This window comes from Sinohyriopsis cumingii, chromosome 17 (assembly GCF_028554795.1).
Source record: "Sinohyriopsis cumingii isolate HCF-2022 chromosome 17, ASM2855479v2, whole genome shotgun sequence".
Classification (NCBI taxonomy): domain Eukaryota; kingdom Metazoa; phylum Mollusca; class Bivalvia; order Unionida; family Unionidae; genus Sinohyriopsis; species Sinohyriopsis cumingii.
In genome coordinates this window covers 54,673,236-54,695,299 of record NC_142977.1, presented here as the reverse complement: position 1 = coordinate 54,695,299, position 22,064 = coordinate 54,673,236, and the positions used below count along the sequence as shown (strand labels likewise).

Here is a 22,064-nt window from a genome sequence, read left to right as displayed (position 1 = left end):
AATCATGTTGCGAAAGAAGTTTGGCTTATTTTGAATTTATTAAGCCCTTACACGATAAAATAAATTGGCATGGTTACTCTAACCTTATCCTGTCCGCCATGACAGATAACGCGAGACTCTCGCCGTGACCCCTTTTCTACGTAAGGCTTGCCAGACCATATTTTGTATATTCTACGCTATATTATTATGAATCAAGTGGCGAATAATCGCTTCTTGGTGGAATTTCAAAGTTGCCGATAAACCGTATTTACTTTTAATGCGCAGAATTTCTAACTCAAACGGCGCCAAATTTTTACTACTATTTGTTTACTTTTCCAAATAAGGCGTCAATGTCCTAATATGGCACAAAAACAAACGAATCTGAGAACGGAAGTAATCACTATTAGAAATAATATGGCGGACGATCTAAACGAAAATATCGGCTAAAAAAGGTAAACGAGATTTTACAACTATTTCTACAATGATTTTCGATACTTCCGGTATTAAATAAGAGGACTACTCAATTTATTGGATTATATGCAAGGACTATGTTTAAAGTGTTATTATTAGGCTAAAAGAGTGCCGGGTGTGAATCACACCCGGCTTGCTCCATTAACACGTATATGCTCAAGTTAGTACCTTGTCCACGAGGTACGAGTAAGGGTCCTAATATTAGTACTAGATGGCCCAGTACTCGACATCACTATAAACAGCCGCACTGAAGAGATCGAAGCGATATGACTGAAAATTGTTAGAGCTACGTTACAAATTCAAAACATATACTCACACTTTGAGTGCAGTATAGTAGCATCAATTGATATCACATTATAATCAAGCATTCAATACAAGTGTTAGCTGACACACTGTCTCTCTCTAACCCACTATCGCTCTCTCTTTCTCTATCTCTCTTTGTCTCTCTCTCTCTTTCTCACTCGTTATCTCTTTCACTCTCTCTACTCTCTCTCATTCTCACTCTCCATTTCTCTCTCTATCATTCTTTCTCTTTAACTTTCTCCCTTTCTCTCTCTTTTTCTCTCTCCCATTCTATCTCCCTTATCTTTCTTTCCCCCCTCTCTCTTTCTCTCTCTTCCCCCTCTCTCTCTCTTTCTCTCGCCTGTCTAGTCATCACCATGTCTCTCACTGTCTGTATCTCTCTCTCTCTCTCTCTTTATTACTCTCTCTCTCTCACTCTCGGTCTCATCTTCACTCTCCTCCTCTCTCTCTATCTTTCTCTCTTTCCCTCTTATTTCCCTCTTATTCTCTTTCTTTCTCTCTTTCTCCCTCTCTTTCTCTCCCTCGCTTTATTTCTCTCTTTCTTTCTCTCTTTCTCTTTTTTCTCTCTATCTCTCGCTTCCTCTCTCTCCCTTTCCTTCTCTCTCTCTCTCTCTCTTCTCTCTCTTTCTCTCTTCATTTCTCTTTCTCACTCTCGCTCTCTTTCTCACTATCTTCTTCCCACTGCCTTTCTCACTTTCTCTCTTTTGGTCTTCTTTCTTTATTCTCTCTCTCACTCGCTATCTTTCTCTCCTCTTTTTCTCTCTCTATCCTTTGTTATCTCTTTCTCAATCTTTCTCACTCTCAATTTCATTCTCTCTTTCTCCCTCTCTTTCTCTCCCTCGCTTTATTTCTATCTTTCTTTCTCCCTCTCTTTCTCATCCCTAGCTTTATTTCCCTCTTTCCATCTCTCTTTCTCCCTCACTTTCTCTCTCTCGCTTTATTTCTCTCTTTCTCTTTCTCTGTCTCTCCCTCTCTTTATTCCTCACTTTCTTTCTCTGTTTCTCCCTCTCTTTCTCTCCCTCGCTTTATTTCTCTTTCTTTCTCTCTTTCTCCCTCTCTTTCTCTCCCTCGCTTTATTTCTCTATTTCTTTCTCCCTCTCTGTCTCTCTCTTTTTTATTTCTCTCTTTCTTTCTCTCTTTCTCCCTCTCTTTCCCTATATCTTTCACTCTATCTCTTTCTCTCTCTTTCTCTCTTCATTTCTTTCTCACTCTCGCTCTCTTTCTCACTCTCTTCCTCTCACTCTTTCTAACTTTCTCTCTTTCTCTCTCTTCTTTATTTTTTCTCTCTCTCTCACTCTCGCTTTCTTTCTCACTCTCTTCCACTCTACCTTTCTCTCTTTCTCTCCTCTCTCTCTCCTTTGCTCTCTCTTTCTCAATCTTTCTCTCCCTCACTTTATTTCTCTTTCTTTCTCTCTTTCTAGCTCTCTTTCTCTCTATCTTTCTCTTTGTCTCTTTCTCTCTCTTTCTCGCTTTCTCTCTCGCTTTCCTTCTCCCTCTCTCTTTCACTTTCTTTCTTTTTCTCTTCATTTCTCTTTTTCACTCTCGCTCTTTCTCTCTCTCTTCCTCTCAATGTCTTTCTAACTTTCTCTCTTTCTCTCTCTTCTTTCTTTTTTCTCTCTCTCATTCTCGCTATTATTCACACTCTCTTCCTCTCTATCTTTCTCTCTGTCTCTTTTTCTCTCTCTCGCTTTCTCTCTCTCTCGCTTTCCTTCCTCCTCTCTCTTTCTCTCTCTCTCTTCTTTCTTTTCTCTCTCACTCACTCTCGCTATCTTTCTCACTCTCTTCCTCTCTGTCTTTTTCTCTTTCATCCTTACTCACGTTCTTTCTCTTTCTCTTTCTCTCTCTTCCTCTCTTCATTTCTCCTTCTCACTCTCGCTCTCTTTCTCACTCTCTTCTTCTCACTCTCTTTCTTCCTTTTCTCTTTCTCTTTCTTTTTTCTCTCTCTAATTCTCGCTATCTTTCTCACTCTCTTCCTATCTTTCTCCCTTTCTCTCCTCTTTTTCCCTCTCTATCCTTTGCTATCTCTCTTTCTCAATCTTTCTATCTCTCATTTTCTTTCTCTCTTTCTCACTCTCCTTCTTTCCCTCGCTTTCTTTCTCTCTTTTTTCTCTCTTTCTCCCTCTCCTTCTCTCACTCGCTTTATTTCTCTTTCTTTCTTTTTTCTACCTCTTTCTCTCCCTCGCTTACTTTCTCTCTTTCTTTCTCTATCTCCCTCGCTTTATTTCTCTTTATTTCTCCCTCTCTTTCTTTTACCTCGCTTTATTTCTCTTTCTTCTCTTTCTCCCTCCCTTTCTCTCCCTCGCTTTATTTCTCTTTCTTTCTCCCTCTCTTTCTTTACCTCGCTTTATATCTCTCTTTTTTCTCTTTCTCCCTCTCTTTCTCTCCCTCGCTTTATTTCTCTTTCTTTCTCTCTTCCTCCCTCTCTTTCTCTATCTTTCTCTCTCTCTTTCTCCCTCTCTAGCATTCTTTCTACCTCTCTCTTTCTCTTTCTCTCTCTCTTCATTTCTCTTTCTCATTCTCGCTCTCTTTCTGACTCTTCCTCTGACTGTCTTTCTCACTTTCTCTCTTTCTCTCTCTCTCTTCTTTCTTTTTTCTCTATCTCACTCTCGCTATCTTTCTCACCCTCTTCCTCTCTGTCTTTTTCTCTTTCATCCTTACTCACGTTCTTTCTCTTTCTCTATCTCTCTATCTCTCTGTCTCTCTAACTCTCTGTATCTCTCTTTCTCTGTCTCTCTTTCTCGTTCTCACTTTCTCTCACTCTTTCTCTATCTTTCTCTCTCTTTCTCTCATTCTCTATATCTGTTTCTCTCTCTTATCTCTCTTTCTCTCTCTATTTCCTCTCACTCTGTCTATCTTTCTTTCTCCCTCTCTCTCTTCCTCTCTCTCTCTCTCTTTTTCTCTCTCTCTCTTTTTCTCATTCTTTCTCTTTGCTCTCGCTCTCACTCTCCCTCTCTCCCACTCTCTCCCTTTCTCTGTCTCTCTCTTTTTCTCTCTCTCCCACTCTCTCTTCCACTCTCGCTCTCCCACTCTCTCTCCCATTCTCTCTCCTACACTCTTTCCCACTCTCTCTATATCTCTCCCACTCTATCTCTTTTTCTCTACAACTCTTTCTCTCCTACTCTTTCTCTCCACTCTCTCCCTCCCACATTCATTCCTTCTCGCCCTTTGTCTCTCTCTCCCACTCTCTCACTCTCTCTATCCCAATCTCTTCCTCTCTCCGACTCACTCTCTCTCCCTCTCTCCCAGGGAGAGTGAGACCGAGTTTGGGAGATAGAGTGATTGGTATAGAGAGAGTTGGGAGAAAGAGAGTGGGAGATAGAGACAGAGGGCGAGAAAGAATGAGTGTGGGAGAAAGAGAGAGTGAAAAGAGGGAATATGAGAGAATGAGTGGTAGAGAAAGAGAGAGAGATTGGGAGGGAGATAGAGTGAGTGGGAGAGAGAGTAGGAGAAGAATGGGTGAGATAGCAGGGGACACAGAGTGGGAGAGAGAGACGGGAGAAAGAGTGGGAGAGAGAAAGAGAGAGTGAGAGACGGAGAGAGTAGGAAAGAGTGGGAGAGATGGAAAGTGACAGTGGGGGAGAGAATCTCTGACTTTCACTACTACTATATTCCTCTCCCACTCAATTCCTCTTTCTCTCTCTTCCTCTCTCTATGTATCTTTCTCTATAACTCTTTCTCTCTCTCCCTTTCTCTCTCTATCTCTCTTTCTCTCACTCCTCTCTTTCTCTCTCTCTCTCCCTCTCTCTTTCTATCTTTCTCTCTTTTTCTCTCCCTCCTTCGCTATCCCTCTTTCTCAATCTTTCTCTCCCTCACTTTCATTCTCTGTCTTTTTCTCTCTCTCTCTCTCTCTCGCTTTCTATCTCTCGCTCTCTTTCTTCCTCTCTCTTTCTCTTTCTCTCTTCATTTCTCTTTCTCCCTCTCGCTCTCTTTCTAACTATCTTCCTCCCACTGTCTTTCTCACTTTCTCTCTTTCTGTCTTCTTTCCTTTTCTCACTCTCATCGCTATTTTTCTCACCCTCTTCCTGTCTATCTTTCTCTCTTTCTCTCCTCTTTCTTTCTCAATCCTTTGCAGTCCCTCTTTCTTAATCTTTCTCTCTCTCACTTTCTTTCTGTCTTTGTCCCTCACATTCTCTCAATCGCTTTATTGGTCACTTTCTTTCATTTTTCGTGCCTCTTTATCTCTTCCTCGATTTATTTCTCTTTCTTTCTCCCTCTCTGTACCTCCCTCTCTTTATTTGTCTCTTTCTTTCTCTCTTTCTCCCTCTCTTTCTCTCCCTCGCTTTATTTCTCTCTTTCTTTCTCTCTTTCTCCCTCTCTTTCTCTCCCTCGCTTTATTACTATCTTTCTCCCTCTCTTTCTCTCCCTCGCTTTATTTGTCTCTTTCTTTCTCTCTTTCTCCCTCTCTTTCTCTCCCTCGCTTTATTTCTCTATTTCTTTCTCCCGCACTCTCTCCCTTTCTTTGTTTCTCTCTCTCTCTCTTTCTCTCTTTCTACCTCTCTTTCTCTCCCTCGCTTTATTTCTCTCTCTCTTTCTCCCTCTCTCTCCTCTCTTTATTTCTCTCTTTCTTTCTCTCTTTCTCCCTCTCTTTCTCTCCCTCGCTTTATTTCTCTCTTTCTCCCTGTCCTTCTCTCACTCGCTTTATTTCTTTCTCTCTCTCTTTCTCCTTCTCTTTCTCTCCCTCGCTTTATTTCTCTCTCTCTTCCTCCATATCTTGCTCCCGCTCGATTGATATCTCTCTTTCTTTCTCCCTCTCTGTCTCTCCCTCTCTTTTTTCTCTCCTTCTTTCTCTCTTTCTCCCTCTTTATCTCTTCCTCTTTTTCTTTCTCACTTTCTTCCTCTCTTTGTCCCTCTCTTTCTCTCCCTCGCTTTATTTCTCTCTCTCTCTCCGTCTTTCTCTCGCTCGCTTTATTTCACTCTTTCTTTCTCTCCCTCTCCCTCTCTTTCTCTCCCTCTCTTTATTTCTATCTTTCTTTCTCTCTTTCTATCCCTCGCTTTCTTTCTCTTTCTTTCTCTCTTTCTCCCTGTCTTTGTCTTGCTCTTCATTTCTCTTTCTTTCTCTCTTTCTCCCTGTCTTTCTCTCCCTCGCTTTATTTCTGTCTTTCTTTCTCTCTTTCTCCCTGTCTTTCTCTCCCTCACTTTATTTCTATCTTTCTTTCTCTCTGCCTCCACGTCTTTCTCTAACTCTCTTTATTGCTCTCTTTCTTTCTCTCTTTCTCCCTCTCTTTGTCTCCCTAGCTTTATTTCTCTCTCTCTTTCTCTCTTTCCTCCATTCTTTCTCTCTATCTTTCTCTCTGTCTCTTTCTCTCTCTCGCTCGCTTTCTCTCTCTCCCGTTCCTTCTCTCTCTCCTTCTCGTTCTCTCTCTTTCTCTCTTCATTTCTCTTTCTCACTCTCGCTCTATTTCTCACTCTCTTCCTCTCAATCTCTTTCTAACTTTCTCTCTTTCTCTCTCTTCTTTCTTTTTATCTCTCCGTCATTCTCTCTACCTCTCTCTCGCTCTTCCTCTCTATTTTTCTCTCTTTCTCTCCTCTCTTTCTCTCTCTATCCTTCGCTATCTCTCACTTTCTCCCTCTCTTTCTCTCCCTCGCTTTCTTTCTCTCTTTCTTTCTCTCTTTCTCCTTCTCTTTCTCTCCCTCGCTTTCTATCTTTTTCTCTCTCCCTCTCTTTTTCTCCCTCGCTTTATTTCTCTTTCTCCCTCTCTTTCTCTCCCTCGCTCTATATCTCTCTTTCTTTCTCCCTCTCTTTATTTAACTCGCTTTATTTCTTTCTCTCTTTCTCCCTCTCTTTCTCTCCCTCGCTTTATTTCTCTTTCTTTCTCTTTCTCCCTCTTTCTCTCTATCTGTCTCTTTCTCTCTCTCTCTAGCTTTCTTTCTCCCTCTCTCTATCTCTTTCTCTCTTCATTTCTTTCTCACTCTCGCTCTCTTTCTCCATCTCCTCCTCTCACTCTCTTTCTAACTTTGTCTCTTTATCTCTTTTCTTTCTTTTTTTCTCTCTCTCATTCTCGCTTTCTTTCTCACTCTCTACCTTTCTCTCTTTCTCTCCTCTCTCTCTCTCCTTTGCTATCTCTCTTTCTCAATCTTTCTCTCCCTCACTTTCTTTCTCTCTTTCTCTCTCCCTTTCTTTACCTTCCTTTATTTCTCTCTTTCTTTCTCCACTTCTTTCTCTCCCTAACTTTATTTCTCTCTTTCTCTCTCTCTTTCTAGCTCTCTTTCTCCCTATCTTTCTCTCTGTCTCTTTCTCTCTCTCTCTTTCTCTCTCTCTCAATTTCCATCTCCCTCTCTCTTTCTCTTTCTCTTTCTTTTCTCTTCATTTCTCTTTCTCACTCTCGCTCTTTCTCCCTCTCTTCCTCTCACTGTCTTTCTAACTTTCTCTCTTTCTCTGTCTTCATTCTTTTTTCTCTCTCATTCTCGCCACTATTTACACTCTCTTCCTCTCCATCTTTCTCTCTGTCTCTTTTTCTCTCTCTCTCTCGCTTTCGCTCTCTCGCTTTATTTCTCTCTTGCTTTCTCTCTTTCTCCCTCTCTTTCTCTCCCTCGCTTTATTTCTCTCTTTCTTTCTCTCTTTCTACCTCTATTTCACTCCCTCGCTTTATTTCTCTCTTTCCTTCTCCTCTCTTTCTCTCCCTCGCTTTATTTCTATCTTTCTTTCTCCCTCTCTGTCTCTCCCTTTCATTATTTCTCTCCTTGTTTCTCTCTTTCTACCTCTATTTCACTCCCTCGCTTTATTTCTCTCTCTTTCTCTCCTTCGCTTTATTTCTCTTACTTTCTCTCCTTCTCCCTCCCTTTCTCTCCCTCTTTTTTTTCTCTTTCTTTCTCTTTTTCTCTCTTTCGTTCTCTCTTTCTCCCTCCCTTTCTCTCCCTTGCTTTATTTCTCTTTCTTTCCCTCTTTCTTCCTCTCTTTCCCTCTATCTTTCTCTCTATCTCATTGTCTCTTTCTCTCTATTCTCTCTCTCCCTTTCCTTATCTCTTACTTTTTCTCTATCTCTCTCTTTCTCTCTTCATTTCTCTTTTTCACTCTCGCTCTATTTCTCACTCTCTTCCTCTCACTGTCTTTCTAACTTTCTCTCTCATCTTTCTTTTTTCTCCCTCTCATTCTCGTTACCTTTCTCACGCTCTTCCTCTCTATCTTTCTCTCTTTCTCTCCTCTCTTTCTCTCTATCCTTTGCTATCTCTCTTTCTCAATCTGTCTCTCTCTTGCTTTCTCTCTCTCTTTCTCTCCCTCGCTTTATTTCTCCCTTTCTTTCTCCCTCTCTTTCTCTCCCTCGCTCTATATCTCTCTTTCCTTGTCCCTCTCTTTATCTAACTCGCTTTATTTCTTTCTTTCTTTCTCTCTTTCTCCCTCTCGTTCTCTCCCTCGCTCTTTTCTCTCTTTCCTTCTCTCTTTCTCCCTCTCTTTCTCTCACTCGCTTTATTTCTCTCTTTCATTCTCTTTTTGTCCCTCTCTTTCTCTATATATTTCACTGCCTCTTTCTCTCTCTCTAGCTTTCTTTCTCCCTCTCTCTATCTCTTTCTCTCTCTTTCTCTCTTCATTTCTTTCTCACTCGCTCTCTTTCTCACTCTCTTCCTCTCACTGTCTTTCTAACTTTCTCTATTTCTCTCTCTCCTTTCTTTTTTCTCTGTCTCTCACTCTCGTTTTCTTTCTCAATCTCTTCCACTCTACCGTTCTCTCCTTCTCTCCTCTCATTTGCTCTCTCTCTTTCTCAATCTTTCTCTCCCTCACTTTTTTCTCTTTCTTTCTCTCTTTCTAGCTCTCTTTCTCTCTATCTTTCTCTCTCTTTCTCTCTCTTTCTCGCTTTCTCTCTCTCGCTTTCCTTCTCCCTCTCTCTTTCACTGTCTCTTTCTTTTTCTCTTCATTTCTCTTTCTCACTCTCGCTCTTTCTCGCTCTCTTCCTCCCACTGTCTTTCTAACTTTCTCTCTTTCTGTCTCTTCTTTCTTTCTCTCTCTGTCATTCTCGCTATTATTCAAACTCTCTTCCTCTCTATCTTTCTCTCTCTCGCTTTCTCTCTCTCTCTCGCTTTCCTTCCTCCTCTCTCTTTCTCTTTGTCTCTCGTTCTCTCTTCATTTCTCTTTCTCATTCTCGCTCTCTTTCTGACTCTTCCTCTGACTGTCTCTCACTTTCTCTCTTTCTCTCTCTCTTCTTTCTTTTTTCTCTCTCTCACTCTCGCTATCTTTCTCACTCTCTTCCTCTCTGTCTTTTCCTCTTTCATCCTTACTCACGTTCTTTCTCTTTCTCTTTCTCTCTCTATCTCTCTTCATTTCTCCTTCTCACTCTCGCTCTCTTTCTCACTCTCTTCCTCTCACTCTCTTTCTTCCTTTTCTCTTTCTCTCTCTTCTTTCTTTTTTCTCTCTCTAATTCTCGCTATCTTTCTCACTCTCTTCCTATCTTTCTCCCTTTCTCTCCTCTTTTTCCCTCTCTATCTTTTGCTATCTCTCTTTCTCAATCTTTCTATCTCTCATTTTCTTTTTCTCTTTCTCACTCTCCTTCTCTCCATCGCTTTATTTCTCTTTCTTTTTCTCTTTCTCCCTCTCTTTCTCTCCCTCGCTTTATTTCTCTCTTTCTTTCTCTCTTTCACCCTCTCTTTCTCTATATCTTTCACTCTCTCTTTCTCTCTCTAGCTTTCTTTCTCCCCCTCTCTATCTCTTTCTCTCTCTTTCTCTCTTCATTTCTTTCTCACTCTCGCTCTCTTTCTCACTCTCTTCCTCTCACTCTCTTTTTAACTTTCTCTCTTTCTCTCTCTTTCTTTTTTCTCTCTCTCTCTCTCGCTTTCTTTCTCACTCTCTACAACTCTACCTTTCTCTCTTTCTCTCCTCTCTCTCTCCTTTGCTCTCTCTCTTTCTCAATCTTTCTCTCCCTCACTGTATTTCTCTCTTTCTTTCTCTCTTTCTAACTCTCCTTTCTCTCTATCTTTCTCTCTGTCTCTTTCTCTCTCTTTCTCGCTTTCACTCTCTCGCTTTCCTTCTCCCTCTTTCTTTCACTTTCTCTTTCTTTTTCTCTTCATTTCTCTTTCTCACTCTCGCTCTTTCTCGCTCTGTTCCTCTCACTGTCTTTCTAACTTTCTCTCTTTCTCTCCTTTCTTTCTTTTTTCTTTCTCTCTCATTCTCGCTATTATTCACACTCTCTTCCTCTCGATCTTTGTCTCTGTCTCTTTTTCTCTCTCTCGCTTTCCTTCCTCTCTCTTTCTCTTTCTCTCTCTTTCTCTCTTCATTTCTCCTTCTCACTCTCGCTCTCTTTCTCACTCTCTTCCTCTCACTCTCTTTCTTCCTTTTCTCTTTCTCTCTCCTTTGTTTTTTCTCTCTCTAATTCTCGCTATCTTTCTCACTATCTTCCTATCTTTCTCCCTTTCTCTCCTCTTTTTCCCTCTCTATCCTTTGCTATCTCTCTTTCTCAATCTTTCTATCTCTCATTTTCTTTCTCTCTTTCTCACTCTCCTTCTCTCCCTCGCTTTCTTTCTCTCTTTTTTCTCTCTTTCTCCCTCTCCTTCTCTCACTCGCTTTATTTCTCTTTCTTTCTTTTTTCTACCTCTTTCTCTCCCTCGCTTACTTTCTCTCTTTCTTTCTCTATCTCCCTCGCTTTATTTCTCTTTATTTCTCCCTCTCTTTCTTTACCTCGCTTTATTTCTCTCTCTTCTCTTTCTCCCTCCCTTTCTCTCCCTCGCTTTATTTCTCTCTTTCTTTCTCCCTCTCTTTCTTTACCTCGCTTTATATCTCTTTTTTCTCTTTCTCCCTCTCTTTCTCTCCCTCGCTTTATTTCTCTCTTTCTTTCTCTCTTCCTCCTTCTCTTTCTCTCTATCTTTCTCTCTCTCTTTCTCCCTCTCTAGCATTCTTTCTACCTCTCTCTTTCTCTTTCTCTCTCTTTCTCTCTTCATTTCTCTTTCTCATTCTCGCTCTCTTTCTGACTCTTCCTCTGACTGTCTTTCTCACTTTCTCTCTTTCTCTCTCTCTCTTCTTGATATGTGAGAAAGCATGCCAGTAGCTTCTCGTGGGTCGGTGGTTCTTTCCGGGGTTTTCCCGGTTTCTTCCTCCACCATTAATACTCGCCGCCATATATGGCCTACCGTGTGCTGAAAAATGGCGTTAAACCCCACAACAACAACAACAACAACTCTCTCTCTTCTTTCTTTTTTCTCTATCTCACTCTCGCTATCTTTCTCACCCTCTTCCTCTCTCTTTTTCTCTTTCATCCTTACTCACGTTCTTTCTCTTTCTCTATCTCTCTATCTCTCTAACTCTCTGTATCTCTCTTTCTCTGTCTCTCTTTCTCGTTCTCACTTTCTCTCACTCTTTCTCTATCTTTCTCTCTTTCTCTCATTCTCTATATCTGTTTCTCTCTCTTATCTCTCTTTCTCTCTCTATTTCCTCTCACTCTGTCTATCTTTCTTTCTCCCTCTCTCTCTTCCTCTCTCTCTCTCTTTTTCTCATTCTTTCTCTTTGCTCTCGCTCTCACTCTCCCTCTCTCCCACTCTCTCCCTTTCTCTCTGTCTCTCTCTTTTTCTCTCTCTCCCACTCTCTCTTCCACTCTCTCTTCCACTCTCGCTCTCCCACTCTCTCTCCCATTCTCTCTCCTACACTCTTTCCCACTCTCTCTCTATCTCTCCCACTCTATCTCTCTTTTTCTCTACAACTCTTTCTCTCCTACTCTTTCTCTCCACTCTCTCCCTCCCACATTCATTCCTTCTCGCCCTTTGTCTCTCTCTCCCACTCTCTCACTCTCTCTATCCCAATCTCTCCCTCTCTCCGACTCACTCTCTCTCCCTCTCTCCCAGAGAGAGTGAGACCGAGTTTGGGAGATAGAGTGATTGGTATAGAGAGAGTTGGGAGAGAGAGAGTGGGAGATAGAGACAGAGGGCGAGAAAGAATGAGTGTGGGAGAAAGAGAGTGAAGAGAGGGAGTATGAGAGAATGAGTGGTAGAGAAAGAGAGAGAGATTGGGAGGGAGATAGAGTGAGTGGGAGAGAGAGTAGGAGAAGAATGGGTGAGATAGCAGGGGACACAGAGTGGGAGAGAGAGACGGGAGAAAGAGTGGGAGAGAGAAAGAGAGAGTGAGAGACGGAGAGAGTAGGAAAGAGTGGGAGAGATGGAAAGTGACAGTGGGGGAGAGAATCTCTGACTTTCACTACTACTATATTCCTCTCCCACTCAATTCCTCTTTCTCTCTCTTCCTCTCTCTATGTATCTTTCTCTATAACTCTTTCTCTCTCTCCCTTTCTCTCTCCCTTTCTCTCTCCCTTTCTCTCTCTATCTCTCTTTCTCTCACTCCTCTCTTTCTCTCTCTCTCCCTCCCTCTCTCTTTCTATCTTTCTCTCTTTTTCTCTCCCTCCTTCGCTATTCCTCTTTCTCAATCTTTCTCTCCCTCACTTTCATTCTCTGTCTTTTTCTCTCTCTCTCTCTCTCTCTCGCTTTCTATCTCTCGCTCTCTTTCTTCCTCTCTCTTTCTCTTTCTCTTTCTCTCTTCATTTCTCTTTCTCCCTCTCGCTCTCTTTCTAACTATCTTCCTCCCACTGTCTTTCTCACTTTCTCTCTTTCTGTCTTCTTTCCTTTTCTCTCTCTCACTCGCTATTTTTCTCACCCTCTTCCTGTCTATCTTTCTCTCCTCTCTTTCTTTCTCAATCCTTTGCAGTCCCTCTTTCTTAATCTTTCTCTCTCTCACTTTCTTTCTGTCTTTGTCCTTCACTTTCTCTCAATCGCTTTATTGGTCACTTTCTTTCATTCTTCGTGCCTCTTTATCTCTCCCTCGCTTTATTTCTCTTTCTTTCTCCCTCTCTGTACCTCCATCTCTTTATTTGTCTCTTTCTTTCTCTCTTTCTCCCTCTCTTTCTCTCCCTCGCTTTATTTCTCTTTCTTTCTCTCCTTCTCCTCCTCTTTCTCCTTCTCTTTCTCTCCCTCGCTTTCTTTCTCCCTTTCTGTCTCACTCTTTCTCTCCCCCGCTTTCTTTCTCTTTCTTTCTCCCTCTCTTTCTGTCCCTCGCTTTTTTCTCTCCTTCTTTCTCCCTCTCTTTATCTAAATCGCTTTATTTCTTTCTTTCTCTTTCTCCCTCTCTTTCTTTCCCTCGCTTTATTTCTCTCTTTCTCCCTCACTTTCGCTCTATCATTCTCTCTGTCTCTTTCTCTCTCTCTCGCGCTTTCTCTCTCTAGCTTTCTTGCTCCCTCTCTCTATCTCTTTCTCTCTCTTTCTCTCTTCATTTCTTTCTCACTCTCGCTCTCTTTCTCACTCTCTTCCTCTCACTCTCTTTCTAACCTTCTCTCTTTCTCTCTCTCTCTTCTTTCTTTTTTCGCTCTCTCATTCTCGCTTTCTTCCTCACTCTCTTCCTCTCTATCTTTCTCTCCCTCTTTCTCCCTCTCTTTCTCTCCCTCGCTTTAAGTCTCTCTCTTTCTTTTTCTCTTTCTCCCTCTCTTTCTCTCCATCTCTTTATTTCTCTCTTTCTATCTCTTTCTCCTTTCATTCTCTCGCTTTATTTCTCTCTTTCTTTCTCCCTCACTTTCTCTCCCTCGCTTTATTTTTCTCTTTCTCTCTCTCTTTCTCTGCCTCCTTTATTTCTCTATTTTTCTCTCTTTCTCCCTCTCTTTGTCTCCCTCGCTTTATTTCTCTTTCTTTCTCCCTCTCTTTCTCTACCTCGCTTTATTTCTCTTTTTCTCTTTCTCCCTCTCTTTCTATCCGTCGCTTTATTTCTGTCTTTCTTTCTCTCTCTCTCTTTCTCTCCCTCACTTTATTTCTATCTTTCTCCCTCTCTTTCTCTCCCTCCCTTTATTTCTCTCCTTCTTTCCCATCTCTTTCTCTCCCTCGTTTTATTTCACTCTTTCTCCCGCTTTTTCTCTCCTTCGCTTTATTTCTCTTTCTTTCTCTCTTACTCCCTCTCTTCCTCTCCCTCGCTTTATTTCTCTCTTTCTCACTCTCTTTCTCTGTATCTTTCTCTCTCTCTCTCGCTTTCTCTCTCTCCCTTTCCTTCTCTCTCCTTCTCTTTCTCTCTTTTTCTCTCTTCATTTCTCAATCTCACTCTCGCTCTCTTGCTCTCACTGTCTTTCTAACTTTCTCTTTCTCTCTCTTCTTTCTTTATTCTCTCTCTTATTCCCGCTATCTTTCTTACACTCTTTCTCTCTATCTTTCTCTCTTTCTCTCCTCTCTTTCTCTCTCTATACTTTGCTATCTCTCTTTCTCAATCTGTCTTTCTCTCACTTTCTCCCTCTTTCTCTACCTCGCTTTATTTCTCTCTTTCTTTCTCTCTTTCTCCTTCTCTTTCTCCTTCTCTTTCTCTCCCTCGCTTTATTCCTCTTTCTTTCTCTCTTTCTCCCACACTTTCTCTCTATCTTTCTCTCTGTCTCTTTCTCTCTCTCCCTTTCTCTCTCTAGCTTTCCTTCTCCCTCTCTCAATCTCTTTCTCTCTTCATTTCTTATTCTCACTCTCGCTCTCTTTCTCACTCTCTTCCATTCACTCTCTTTCTAACTTTCTCTCTTTCTTTCTCTTCCATTTTTCTCTCTCTCTCATTCTCGCTTTCTTTCTCAGTCTCTTCCTCTCTAGCTTTCTCTCTTTTTCTCCTCACTTTCTCTCTCTATCCCTTAAAAATCACTCTTTCTCAAACTTTCTCTCCCTCACTTTCTTTCTCTCTTTCTCCCCTTCTTCACCGTGCTTTATTTCTCTTTCTTGCTCCCTCTCTTTCTCTCCCTCACTTTATTTCTCTCTTTCTTTCACTCTTTCTAGCTCTCTTTCTCTCCATCTTTCTCTCTGTCTCTTTCTCTCTCTCTTTCCTTCCCTCTCTCGCTTTCCTTCTCCCTCTCTCTTTCTCTTTCTCTTCCTTCCTCTCTTCATTTCTCTTTCTCACTCTCGCTCTTTCTCGCTCTCTGCCTCTCACTGTCTTTCTAACTTTCTCTCTTTCTCTCTCTTCTTCCTTTTTTCTCTCTCTCATTCTCGCTATTTTTCAGACTCTCTTCCTCTCTATCTTTCTCTCCCCTCTTTCTCTATCCTTTGCTATCTCTCTTTCTCAATGTTTCTCTCTCTCTCACATTCTTTCTCTCTTTCTCCCTCTCTTTCTCTCCTTCGCTATATTTCTCTCTTTCTTTCTCTCTTTCTCCCTCTCTCTCTCTCTCGCTTCATTTCTCTTTCTTTCTCCCTCTGTCTTTCCCTCTCTTTATTTCTCTTTCTCCCTCTCTTTCTCTCCCTTACTTTATATCTCTCTCTTCCTCTCCCTCGCTTTATTTCTCTTTCTTTCTCCCTCTCCTCCTCTCCCTCTTTATATTTCTCTTTCTTTCTTTCTCCCTCTCTTTCTCTCCCTCGCTTTATTTCTCTTTCTTTCTCTCTTTCTCTCCCTCGCTTTATTTCTCTCTCTCTTTCTCCGTTTTCCTCTCGCTCGCTTTATTTTTCTCCTTCTTTCTCCCTCTCTTTCTCCCCTCTCTTTCTTTCTCTTTCTCCCTCTTTCTTTTCCTCGCTTTATATCTCTTTCTTTCTCTCTTTCTCCCTCTCGTTCTCTCCCTCGCTTTATTTCTCTTTCTTTCTCCCTCTCTTTCTCTCCCTCGGTTTATTTCTCTCTTTCTCTCTCTCCCTCCCTTTATTTCTCTCTCTTTCTCTCTTTCTCTATCTCTCTTGTTCTCTACAACTCTTTCTCTCCTACTCTTTCTCTCCACTCTCTCCCTCCCACATTCATTCATTCTGCCCCTTTGTCTCTCTCTCCCACTCTCTCACTCTCTCTATCCCAATCTCTCCCTCTCTCCGACTCACTCTCTCTCCCTCTCTCCCAGGGAGAGTGAGACCGAGTTTGGGAGATAGAGTGATTGGTATAGAGAGAGTTGGGAGAAAGAGAGTGGGAGATAGAGACAGAGGGCGAGAAAGAATGAGTGTGGGAGAAAGAGAGAGTGAAGAGAGGGAATATGAGAGAATGAGTGGTAGAGAAAGAGAGAGAGATTGGGAGGGAGATAGTGAGTGGGAGAGAGAGTAGGAGAAGAATGGGTGAGATAGCAGGGGACACAGAGTGGGAGAGAGAGACGGGAGAAAGAGTGGGAGAGAGAAAGAGAGAGTGAGAGACGGAGAGAGTAGGAAAGAGTGGGAGAGATGGAAAGTGAGAGTGGGGGAGAGAATCTGACTTTTACTACTATATTCCTCTCCCACTCAATTCCTCTTTCTCTCTCTTCTTCTCTCTATGTATCTTTCTCTATGACTCTTTCTCTCTCTCCCTTTCTCTCTCCCTTTCTCTATCTCTCTCACTCCTCTCTCTTCCTCTTTCTTTCTCTCTCTTTCTCTCTCTCCCTCTATCTTTCTTTCTCTTTTTCTCTCTCCTTCGCTATCCCTCTTTCTCAATCTTTCTCTCCCTCACTTTGATTCTCTCTATCTTACTTTCCTCTTTTTTTATTTCTCTTTCTTTCTCTCTTTCACTCTTTCTCACTCTCTTTCTCTCCCTCGCTTTATTTCTCTTTCTTTCTCTTTCTCCCTTCTCTTTCTCTCTGTCTGTTTCGCTCTTTCGGGTTCTGTCTCTCTTTCTCTCTTCATTTCTCTTTCTCACTCTCGATTTCTCACTCTCTTCTCTGTCTTTCTCACTTTCTGACTTTCTCTCTCTCCCTTCTTTCTTTTTTCTCTCTCACTCTCGCTATCTTTCTCATTCTCATCCTCTCTTTCTCTTTCATCTTTCTCTGTCTCTCTCTCTTTCTCTGTTTCTCGTTCTTGCTCTCACTTTCTCTCTAACTTTCTCTGTCTCTTTCTCTCTCTTTCCTTCTTGTCCTCTGTCTCTTTTTCTTTTTCTCTCTTTCTCTATATCTTTCTCTTTTTCCCACTTTCTTTCCCTCTTCTTCGCTATCTCTCTTTCTCATTCTTTCTCTCTCTCCCTTTCTTTCTGTTTATCTTTCTCTCTTTCTCCCTCTTTTTTACTCTATCTTTTTCTCTTTTTTCTCTCTTTCTCTATCTCTCCCTTGCTTTCTTTCTTTCTTTCTCTTTCTCTGTCTTTCACTCTTTTGCTCTCTTTTTCTCTTTCTTTCTCTCTCTCTGTGTTTCTCTCCTTATCTCTCTTTCTCTCTCCCTTTTTTGCTCACTGTCTTTCTTTATGTCATTCTCTTTCTATTGCTTTTTCTTTATCTTTTTCTCTCTTTCTCTATCTCTTAACGTTTTCACTCCCTTGCTTTCTTTCTCCCTTTCTCTCTTTCTCCCTTTTTCTCTTTCTCCCTTTATTTCTCTCTCTGTTTTTCTATTTGGCTCTTTTTATCTCCTCTCTCCTTCTATTTTCTCTCTTTCTCTCTGTTTATCTCTCTCTTTATCTCTTTATTTCTCTCTCTCACTCTTGCTATCTTTCTCACTCTCTCCCACTCTTAATGTCTTTCTCTCTTTCTTCCTTTCTCTCTCTCTATCTCTCTCTCTCTCTCTTTCACTATCTCCTCTTTCTCTATGTCACTTTCTTTCTCTCTTTCTATCTCTCTTTCTATGTCTCTTTCTATCTCCTCTTCTATCCTTCTCTTTCTCTCTCTTTCTCTTTTTCTTCCTCTTTCTCACTCGCTCTTTCTCTTTTTCTCTCACTCTTTCTCTCTTTTCTCTGTCTCTTTCTCTTTCTCTCCCTCCCTTTCTTTCTCTCTTTCTCCCTCTCTCTTTCTTTCTATCTTATTCTTTCTATCTCCTCCTCTCTCCTTCATTCTTTCTCTCTCTCTCTCATTTTCTCTCTCTATTTCTCTATCTTTTTCTCTCCTTCTCTTTCTCTCTCTCTCTTTCTTTCCCCCATTTCCTTTCTCTCTCTTTCTATCACTCTCTTTCTCTTTCTCTCTCTCCCTCTCTTTCTCTCTTTGTGTCATCCTTAGTCTCTTTTCCTTTTTCTCTCTTTCTTTCTCTGTCTTTTCCACTCTGTCTTTCTTACTCTTTATCTTGCTTGTTTTCTTTATCTCTTTCTCCCTCTTTCTCTCTTCTCTCACTCATTCTATCTTCTCCTCTCTCCTGTTTTTCACTCTTTCTTTTTTTCTGACTCTTTTTCTGACTCTTTCTCTATCTTTCTATTTCTGTCTTTCTCTGTCTCTCTCTCCCTCTTTCTCTCTCTATTTCATATTCCCTCTCTTTCTCTCTCTTTCTCTTTCACTCTTTTTCTCTCTTTCCCTCATACTCTGTTCCTTTCCCTCTCTCTATTGCTCTCTCTCTCTCCCTCTATCTCTTTCTTTCCCTCCCTGCTTTTCTCTCTTTTGTTCTCTTTCTCTCTCATCATCTGTTTCTATTTCTCTCTCTCTTGTTTGCTACCTCTTTCTCTCCCTTTCTCTCCCTTGCTTTCTTTCTCTCTTTCTGTCTCTTTCTCTCTCTCTCTTTCTTTCTCTCTCTTTCTCTCACTCTCACTCTTTCTATCTCCTCCTCTCTCCTTCTCTTTTTCTCTTTCTCTTCCTCTCTATCTTTCCCTCTCTCTTTCTCTCTCTCTCTCTCTCTCACTTCCTCTCTCACTTCATCTCTGTCTGTCTCTCTTTCTTTCTCTCTTGTACTCTGGCTCTCTTTCTCACTCTCTACCTGATTCATCCAATGTGGGTATGTGAGAAAGCTTCTCATGGGTCGGTGATTCTTTCTGGGGTTTTCCCAGGTTCTTCCTCCACCATTAATACTTGCCACCATATAGCCTATCGTGTGCTGAAAAATGGCATTGAACCCTACAACAAAAACAACACTCTCTTCTTCAATCTATGTTTCTCTTTCTTTCTTTCTTTCATTCTCTCTCTCCCTCTCCCACTCTCTCTGTCTCTCCCTCTCTTTCTCTCTCCCACTCTCTCTTCCACCCTCTCTTCCACTGTCCTCTCTCTCTCCCAGTCTCTCTCCCACACTCTCTCCCACTATCTTTATCTCTCTCTCCCACTCTATCTCTCTTTCTCTCCCCCACTCTATCTCTCTCTTTCTCTCCACTCTCTCCCTCCCACATTCATTTGTTCTGTCTCCCACTCTCACTCTCTCCCAAACTGTCTCTATCCCACTCTCTATCTCTCCTTATCTCACTTTCTCTCTCCCACACTCTCTCCCTCCATCTCCCTCTCTCTCTCTTTCTCTATCTATCCACACTCTCTATCTTAGCCCATGGTATGGACTCAAAATTACCAAAGTACTCAGTAGGGACTGTATGGTTTATGCTCTTCATCTTTATTCTATAATACACTAATACATTTACTCCATCCTAAAGATTTAAACTTTAATTTTCTTAATAAATTGGAACAGATGTTCATTACCGACCATGATGGCTAAGAAGTGTCTATATTGTTAGTACTGGAAAAGAATCTGCAGTATATAGATGATATAATAATAATAATAATAATAATAATAATAATAATTATAATTTATAATTTTTAATAATAACAACAATAATAATAGCAATAAACAACTCTTTCAAAAAAAAATTCAAGCAATTTAGTGTCATAGTCTTTAGTTTAAATTTATTTAAAAGTAAGTAGGTACCTTCATGTGAAAATGTCAGGAAATGTCAGGAGGTGTTTGCTAATAGAGTTAAGAATGTTTGCAATCAAACTATGATAAAGTGTATATCACTGTATGATTCTATGATTCTTAGTTGAATATTTTTATTTTGCCATTGTGCTAAAATGAATTTGGAATGGGCATGAAGATGTACAGATATAAGGACAGACAAATGTTCTGATGGACATGAGCAAAATAAAATGGCCCTTTCTGCTATTGCAGTGGTGACATAAAGAAAACACTGACATGATATAATTTGCATTTTTCCAACATTAATAATATTCCTACTTTCCCAGATTGTCCTGTTTGAATTCTTGACACATTTGCGCAAATCAGCTTTCATTGATACACAAAACCATTTGACATTTCCTAATGCAAGGTTTTAGCTTGGATTATACACATATTAAATTCCCCATCTTATGACAATATTTACAATTCTTATATTATATACATATTATTTTATATAATTTAGAAATATATAATGTGATCAGCACAGTGGAATTCCAACTGTTAACACCATTTATTTGTTTATAAGATTTTGATGGACATAAAGTTATTTTTACGTGGGCCAGCTATATATGTTTCTTTACTAGCAATGTTTTGTGTTGTCATTGTTGATTAGTAGCTTACTCTGTAACTATGGATATAACCTAAACAAAGTCGGGAAATATCTTGAAATCATTATGATATTATGTACTTTAATGTACATTGTTTATGATGTATAACTGAATTTATATATACAGAGTGAGCTTAGTTGGAAGAGTGTAGGACTCTTAATCCAAGTTTAGTGGGTTTGGTACCTGCCTATGCCAGCCTGGATCATCTGTCTCTGTGTGTCATAGGGAAAAGTGCTTAGCTCCAATTTTTTCAGCATGATACAGTCAATAATGTGTTGAAAGTAAAGAAAGTTGAAACTGGGAAATGTGAAAAAGTCTGATGTAATGATGTTTGCTGGGACTTGGTTTAAGCAGAATATTCTAAAGGATGAAATAGAAGAAGGAATCTATTTCATTTTAATAAATTTTAATTGAAAATTTTCTCTTTCCTGCTAAAAAAAAAAAATATTTTGAAATTTTAAACTCAGTTAATTTGTAAAGATACAGGAATGGTCCCAGATCTGGGTGGTTACATTTAATACATACAAGACTGAAATGATGCTAATATAAAAAAGTGTACCCAAACCATCCAGTATATATAATTAGCTGAAACAAATTTGCAAGAGGTTACTCATTACAAACATTTGGGTATCATCTTGGCTAGTGATTTCTCATAGTACACACATATTCAATGTGGGTTTTTTCTGATAAAACCTGGGAGGATTTTCGAAAATTAAAAAAGGTTTAAATTAAAACCAGATTGATTGTCTTTGGAAAAATGTACACAATTGTTATATTTTATAAGTTTTTGGCAAAATGCAGTCTCAGTTTGTTGAACTTTGGACTTGTAAAGACTTGATGGACAGAAGGATTACTATATTAGACACAGATGTACAAATCTGTTTAAATCATGAAAGAAATATTCTTCCTTAGAAGATATGGAGATTTTAACACCAAGTTATCGGTGTGTGGCAGTGGCACTGATTTTCTTGTTTCATTGTTTTTATTTTTTTGCATCAGTAAACATGGTGCTTCACTCAGCATACATTCCATGAATTCTGTATTATTCATAAGCAAATGTATGCTATGAACACTTTTAATAAAATGTATGCTAATGTTTATGCATCCTTTTTGAGATACTAATTAGAGTGTCATTTGGGGGCCCTTCATGGCCAAGTGGTCTAAAGCGCTCTCCATTATGGATCACTGCCATCTCACCTGTCTGCATGGGTTTGAGTCTTGGATTTGGCCAATGTGGGTATGTGAGAAAGCTTGCCAGTACCTTCTCGAGGGTGCTGAAAAATGACATTAAACCCTACAACAACAACAACAAAAACAACAAGAGTGTCATTTGCATGCATGCATAATACACACTAGGGCTGCATTGATTAAATTCCTTAACTAGTGAACATACATCAAAAACACCTAAATTGTTAGATTAGAAGATTTATGTTCAAAACTTTATATGCATCACATATGTAAATCACATTCTGAAACATATTTATACAGTGGCATCAGATTGAATTTCTTGTTATATATTTCTATAATTTGTACAAAATTAATACATTTTGATAGACAGGTGATCAATGATTTCTGTACACAAGTGTAAGGACACCATCCTAAATCAGGTGTTTATTTCCAGTAGTTTCTGCCATCAGCACTATTTGTGGGAAAATATGTTTTATTTATAAAACCAAACCAATCAAAAGTGCTATATAATATAATGATTTGTTAATAAGAAACATTAGTGTGTATGCTGAGAGCAGACTGCAGAAACAGTCATGCATTTAACAAGGGTTTTGAAAAAATAAGAGCTACAGCAGCATTTTAGCTTTAGAGTACTACTTTTATATCATTTTATATATTGGAGGCTCAGTATACGCCAGTAAAAGAGAGAGAGAGAGAGAGAGAGAGAGAGAGAGAGATGGTGGGTACACAAATTATGAGAGCAGAATGTTTGCAGCTTAAAAATACTTCTAATAATAATTTAAGAATAGACACAATTTCTAGATGTACAGGCTATGTTTGATGTACTTTTTTGAAAAATATTCAAGTAATATGATTTTGAGTTTTTTCTTCTTTTTTTGTTGAGTGCTTTTACTAGACTGCAGGTTCCATATTTCTGTTAAGTATTGTACACTTTTACAGATGACGGGGAGCCAATCACATGAAATTATTGATTATATTTACACCTTTATTTTCATTTTCTCTAAACTATCGCTGACTCAGAATTACAAGCTCTGATACTTGAAGACCATGTTACTTATAAGGCAGGAGCTCTGTTAATTAACATAGATTGGTGTATCACTGGTCAACAAGAACCAG

General features: G+C 40.0%; 1 pseudogene; it reads right to left on the bottom strand.

Annotated features, from left to right (window-relative positions):
- Nucleotides 1–1,904: 1,904 nt before the first annotated feature.
- LOC149778782 (uncharacterized) lies at nt 1,905–10,932 on the bottom strand (annotated as a pseudogene).
- Nucleotides 10,933–22,064: the final 11,132 nt, after the last annotated feature.